Genomic DNA, 7,584 nt, shown 5'->3' on the forward strand with positions numbered 1-7,584 from the left:
GGGGCGGGGCGGTTCAGGGGAGGGGGGGCTGGGCGGGGGCGGCGGGGCCGGGCGAGAGTTGGTGTCGGAGGGAGGGTGGAGCTTTGGGTGGACGATGGGTGGAAGTTATTAGTGGGAGGAAGTGGATGCTGTGGACGGGTAGACGTTGGTGAAGGGATGGAGGAAGGGAGAGACTGATAGTGGAAGATGTAAATAAACGTAGGGTGGAGGTTGTTGGTGGAGGGATGGATGGATCGGTGGAAGGTGGTGAAGTGAGAGTGATGGTCGAGAAGCCGTAGCGATCGCGTAAGAAAAAAAAAAAAAAAAAAAAAAACATGAAACCACTGTTATCCAAGAAATCTAGTCCTTGTTATGCCACGCTAGGGCTTCAGGAAAGGCATGCTCAGGTAAAATGTTTTCCGTACATTTCCAGGTAGGTACACGTCTAGGAAGCCAGGGGTACGGACGCCCTCCGCTGCCTGAAGCTACAACTTCCATTAATCAAACTTCTCCTTTTTCAATATTTTTTTCTACTAAATGAAGTTCAACAACTGATGAATAAAACATTTATTCAGTTACTGCGTCAGCGTCTTGCACATCGTTTGAGCATTAATTGGCTGGTCTGCTGGGCTGTCTGAACAGCCATCCTCAGAAGTACCTCGTCGGTTCATTATTTCAAGCCATCATCGCTTCGCCTGGGCAGAAAAAAAGGGCCTCGCAAACCACGGAGCCTTGGTGTGGAGGCAGTTGTCCACCTATACGCTTTATTATCGTCCGCCTCCTTCCACGTAGGTCATATCGGAAACCGATGTTACTGTTGTGATTTTAACCAATGCATAGGAATATTGATATAGTCCTAATGAAGTTTACATATTTCCTTTTAATATTATTTCATTATTATACTTTAAATAAAATTTTCAACTTTCCAGTGGTGTCTTTTCTTATGAGAGCTAATTGGTCTGGTGCGTACAAATTGGTAAACATATCCCACTGCAAGACTCCACTGAACGCACACGACGCCCCAGCACTGCGTAGCGACAGACTATACGCATCAGATCGTCACTTCTACGTACAGACAACTAAACACCAAATGGCGGGAAGCACACAGCTCCTGGCATTGTCGGGAGGCTTTCAAATTGGTCAGGAAGATGACACTTGAAATAAAACGCGGTCGCAGTACGAAAAAATGAGCACTGATTTTCTGGACTCCTGCGGCAGGGGCGGCGCGTCACCTGCCCCATACATGTGCTGGGGTGCCAGGGAGGGGCGGCGAGGCCCATAATATCTCACCGCTGAGGCGCCCCGCTGTGACCACCAAATACCTGGACAAATTGTTTCCAGTAGGCCTGTCGGGGGCGCAGTCGGTCATGGGCACGGGCGGTGGTATCTCTACGCCGGGGCTGGACGACGAGTAATTAGCTCATAATTGCTGCTGATAACGGTAACGAAGCAATTATGACGAGAGGCGTTACCTGCTAAGTGGTCTCTCGCGTACCTCTTGTGATATGATGCTAGCACCCACACGCACGCACGCACGCACAAGCCCGCACTTACACACACACACACACACACACACACACACACACACACACACACACCAAAAAAAAAAAACGCTCCCTTGGTGTTGTGGTTAAATTCTCAGTCTGCCATCACAGTATATCGAGGTTCGAGCCTTTCTCAGGTCGAAAGCTGCTTCTGCTGACAAGGATTGGCTGCTGTCCCCTCCGGAGGAAGGGAGATGAAGGGACTGGTAGGCGAGGTCCCACGTATACTCAAAGGTCAGTTAAATGAGATCAAAGCTCTCTGGGAGGGTATCGATTGGTCTTCAAGAGTCCATCACGTGATCAGACCGTGAGTAAGTTAAACACACACACACACACACACACACACACACACACACACACACACACACACACACACACACACTCCTCCTCCTCCTACCGCACCAGCGCACTGCATTCCACCACCTCACCTCCCCCCCACCACCCCAGACCCCCATATCCCTTTCATATTGTACATTTTCCCTTTTTTTTTATATATATTTCAAAAGTGTATTTGTAACGTGTATATTTTCAGCTTTACAGCTGCTATCATTTAATAAACCGTTTATTATTATTATTATTATTATTACACACACACATACACACACACACACCCTCACACGTCCACACACACACACACACACACACACACACACACACACACACACACACACACACACACACACACACAAATATACTACTTTTAATTGAGTGGTGTATAACAATGCTTAAGAATAACAATGTTTTGGCATAAAACTAAAACGTTCTAGCTCTCTTCACAGAAACTGTTTTTGGAACAATCAAATTCTACATAAATGCCTAAGCTGAAATTGTTTTCCAGACGGACTGGCAAGAGAAACGCCAAGGCATCTCCATAGCCACCCTGCCCTAAAATTACATCATTGAGACGGCCACACGGCGCCCATCAAGTCCAAGGCCACGGCCGCCCTGTATCCCGCCGCCCTGACCCGTGGCCGCCGCCGCTCCTTGTCAACACACGCCTCAGGCACGTCGGTGGAATGCCTGGTGCTCAAGCATGTCCGGCCTGACCTGAATGCGGCAGAGAACACATACTGGTCATTCCGTAACACACTGGGATGCATTCATCAACGTCGTAGCATATAAAATTACCGGAAAAACACGCACCCACGTCGACAATTACACTCATTGGTATTATTTATGGCATAACTTTACGCTCTAATGTAACTTTCAGTTCTAATTTGGGATTTTTACATAAACTGGAGTTAATGGAGCTGTAAGCTGCACTGTCAATGCCACGATATTCTTAGTATATTTACCTCTGTCATGCCTAAACTCCGGAGCATGGCCCGGCTGATGCGTGTTTGCTTACCTGACAACCGCCTTTTGTTCCGCCTACTGAAGGGTATCTCACAAACTCTGGCCGCCAGGCTTATGAGAGGCAGCGCCAGTAATAGTACAGCACTGGAGACAACATGCGGAATTTTATGTCATACACGGAATGAAAACTATTTACCCAAGAAAAACTCATCACTAATATGCAAAAATATAGCTTCAGCACGATTGCGATGTACAGTAAGATGTAAAGACGTCCAGTTTTGAAACTTTAATAACCATGTGCTGAGACAGAAGAATCGAATTGCCGATGAAAAACGAGTGTATTGCATTTTTTTTACACTAGAGGAAACAACTCAAGGGCAAAAAAAGTAACAAATTCACATGTAAGTGTAAACATGATTAAGTGAATAACAAAGGAATACTTCTATGTGACAGAGAAAGATACGTCCAAAGAAATGTTCTTTAATTAGTGTTCTGGCGGTCTTATATGATGGTACACAACAGTGGAGGACGAATAGAAATTATTATTAGCATTATGGAGAAAATAAAGGCCGGCAGGAGTATCATGACGGAGTTGAGTTGACCACAGGATACTAGACACTAACGATAGGATATATTATGCATGAGTAAGTTACGTCATGCGCCAAAAAATTATAAGTACATAAATTAAGAGTCTGCAAGAGGCCAGTAGGCTTAAACAAGGCGACTCCTGTAAACCTAACCCCACGTAACCTAACTATCCAAGACAAAAACAACTTATATAAAAATGTTATAAAAAAGGAGAAAAGAAGCCCCGTTAGACACACGATGAGAAACAATGAACTCATAATGTCCCCCAAGGAAAAGTGAAACAGACCAACAACAGGCAGGGATGAGTAACGGGAGGAGGGTCTCGCCACGACACGCCGAGAACGCAACTGAATGCCCAACAATGCCATGTGCCCCCCGGCCTGCCCTCGCCCGCCTGCACGCACACCACACACACACACACACACACACACACACACACACACACACACACACACACACACACACACAGACATTGAGAAGAAGAGGAAGCGAAGGAAATGCAGGTGAAAAAGGAGATAATGCCTTGTCAAGATGAAGAGACTAATAGTTATAATCTGTGGTGGAGTGTGCGGAAGCGAGGGGAAGAGAGAGAGGGTCAGAGTTCACTAGAGGGCTGGAGGAGGAGAAAGAGAAGAAGGAGGAGGAGGAGGATATGGAGGAGGAATAGTAGGTGATGGAGAAATGGGAGAAGAAAGAAAGAAACGAGATGGAAAATGGTAGCGCGAGAAGGGAGCGTGCAAAGAGAGCAATGAAGAGGAGGTAGAGTGAGTTCAAAGGGCAGGGTTGAAGAGGAGGAGGAAGAGGAGGAGGAGGAGGGTGGCAAGCAGGGCAAGGAGGAAGAGGAGGTGGTGGAGGAAGAGAAGGAGGGCAAGTAGAAGGAGAAGGAGGAGGAGGAGGTGGGGGAGAGCGCTGGCCATTTCAATGCAAGGAGGGTGTCGCTTGGTATTTAGCCGCTGCTGCGTCGGGAGTGTCAGCGGCCTGGGCAAAGGGGCGGCGTGTCTGTGCTGCGGCTGTGGAGAGGGCAAGGCTGTGTGCTGTGCCGCGGTGTTTAAGCTCGACTTCAACACAGCAATACTCTCCACAACACTGCTTTTTTTCTTATTTTCTTGTTCTTCCTCAACTTTCTTCTTTGTCTCCTCGATTTCCTCCTTCTCCTCCTCCTTATCTTCCAAAGCGTATTTCCTTTTTTCATTGTTTTTTTTCGTTTTTTTCTGGTAAGTTCTTCCTCATCTTCTTGTTTTGGCTTTTTCATCTCGCTATTCATCCTTTTATTTTTATTTCCCTTCCGTTTCCTTATTTTCCGTCTTCGTAGCTTGTAAACATGAGGAATGAATCGTCTGCAGGCAATATAAACAATGAAAGGAGGACAGAACGCTAAAGACAAGAAGCAACAGTAATCGAACATATGTACCGTACGTGTATCTTCATTAGCTCGATTATCCTCATTAGAAAGCAGAGTTTTTAATGATGAGTCTTCCAATTACAGACAGTCTTCCAGGTACAGAGGTCATTCCTCTCTCTCTCTCTCTCTCTCTCTCTCTCTCTCTCTCTCTCTCTCTCTCTCTCTCTCTCTCTTGTTTCTTCTTTCAATTTCTCCTCCTCTTCCTCCTCTCCCTGGTGTTGAGCTTATTCATTACACAAGTTCATGAACACTCCCTAATCAAGCAGGAAACATGGAAACATGGAAACAAGCATAAGGAGGAGGCGGCGGTAGAGCTCTTTTTATGAATTTTCTGCTTCTTCTTGTTCCTCTTTTTCTTCTTCTTCTTCTTCTTCTTCTTCTTCTTCTTCTTCTTCCTCCTCTTTCTCCTCCTCCTTGATAAGTAATAACAGACTTATAGAAATGGTTAAGGATTCGTTCCTCACTCAAGTTGTAACTCAACCGACAAGAGAAAACAATCTGCCGGATTTGGTATTAGTAAGCGGACCCGACCTCATTCGCGACTGTGAAAATGGTGAGAAAATTCATGGTTGCGATCACCACTAAATCCGTTTTAATGTCAACATATGTCACAAACTCGTAGACAATCTGTCAGTGATACCAGACTACAAAAAATCAAATTTCAACCTAGCCCGTGAGCTGCTTCCTCCTGCGACCTGGGACCAACTTAACCTCACCGACAATACAATCAACAACGTGTGGAACGACTTCAAAGATAAGCTTTTGGGAGTAGAGAAGGCTACAGTGCCTACGAAACCCAGGCGAGTAAATGGTGCCGTAGATCCACCGTGAATGTCCAGAGAATTAAAAAGGGCGGTAAACATTTTTTTTTTTTATAATCTAATGAAAGAGAATGACACTGCCGAAGCCCGCACACAGTACCACACCAGCCTAAAAGCTTGTCGCACCCTTATTAGAAGGTAATAAACGCAACTATGATGAACAAATAGCGCGCAACATCAAGACCAACTCAAAAATTATTCACATACATCAGATCGAAAACATATATCCAATACTGGTCCCCTGACAGACGAGACTGGATCAGTAACTCGGAACAGTAAACAAATGGCCACAATCCTCAACACTAACTTAGCATCCGTATTCACAGTCGAGGACATCGAAACCATTGCTGAGGACCCTGACCCGGAGAAGTGAAAAGTATTTGGACAAACTCGACACGAACAAGTCAGCGGGGCCTGACAGTTTGTCCCCGCGGTCATTAAAAGAGCTTAAACAACAAATAATTCAATCACTCACTAATATGTTCAACCGGTCAGCTCAACTGAATAAGGTCCCGGAAGACTGGAAGATGGCGAACGTAACACAGATTTTCAAAAAGGAGACAAAAGTGTTGCATTAAACTACAGGCCCATAAGTTTGACATCAGTGGCAGGAGAAATACTGAAAAGATCATTAGAGACAAACTTGTTAAGTTTCTAGAAGACAATCATGCAATCTCCGACACCCAGTAAGGCTTCAAAACAAGCAACAGAAGCGCCGAAGTCTTCCTCAAACTATAGTTAGCATTAGTTAGACCTCATCTTGACTATGCGGTTCAGTTTTGGTCACCTTACTATAGAATGGATATCAAAATGTTAGAATCAGTGCAGAGGAGGATGACTAAGATGATTCAGGGGTTGAGAAACTTGCCATACGAGGGAAGACTCAAACAGTTAAACTTGCATTCTCTAGAAAGGCGAAGGGTGCGTGGAGACATGATCGAGGTTTATATATGGATGAAGGGCTTTAATAAGGAGATATTCATAAGGTTTTGTTGGTAAGAGAACAGGGTAGGACACGAAGAAATGTGTTTAAACTGCATAAATTCGGCGGAAACAGGGACATAGGCACAAATTGGTTTACCACAAGGGGTTAGGATGAGTGGAATAGGCTTAGCAGTCTGGGCGTGAGTGCCAATACAAATGACACATTCAAAATAGATTAGATAAATTCATGGACAGCGATACTAGGTGGGGTTAGATACACGGGAGTTTAGGGTCAAAGGAACTGCCTTGTATAGGCCTACCGGCCTCTTGCAGATTCCAACGTTCTTATGTTCTTATGTTATCTGACTGGCGAGATGTCAAAAGCGGTGTTCCACAGGGGTCGATGTTGGGACCTGTTCTGTTTTTAGTGTACGTAAATGACATTGACGAGGGGCTATCGTGTAAAATATCGAAATTTGCCGACGACACAAACATAGCCAGCAGAGTCACTACGACAACGGATAAAGAACACTTCCAAGCTGATCTCGATCGTTTGAGCAGTCCCAGTAGCTAAATTATATTGTTTGTTATTGGGTTGTTTATTTATTTATTTATTATGTTGTTTTAATTTGTTTTATTTTGTTTTGTTTTTGTTTTGTCTTGTTTTGCTTTGTTTACTTTGTTTTTTTCTTTTCTTTTCCTTTTCTTTTCTCTTGATGTTTTCTTTTCTTTTCTCTTGATGTTTTCTTTTCTTTTCTTTCTGTTGGTGTTGCTGGCTGTGGATGAGCCTCCTCCCCAGAAGACTCACCTGTCACCTGCCTTAGGCCCCAGGGGCCGAAAGCTCGATGACTTTTTAGTTATTTTCTTGATATTGTAATTTCATTTTCTTTTCTCGATGATTTAATTTCCTTTCTCTATCCTCTATCTTGACTGTGTGGGTTAGCCTCCTTCTCCCCAGAGGAGATTCACCACCTGTCACTCACCCTGGGCCCCAGGGGCCGAAAGGTGGATGACTTTTCTGTTTTCCTTT

Source organism: Eriocheir sinensis, unplaced genomic scaffold (genome assembly GCF_024679095.1).
Source record: "Eriocheir sinensis breed Jianghai 21 unplaced genomic scaffold, ASM2467909v1 Scaffold33, whole genome shotgun sequence".
Taxonomy (NCBI): domain Eukaryota; kingdom Metazoa; phylum Arthropoda; class Malacostraca; order Decapoda; family Varunidae; genus Eriocheir; species Eriocheir sinensis.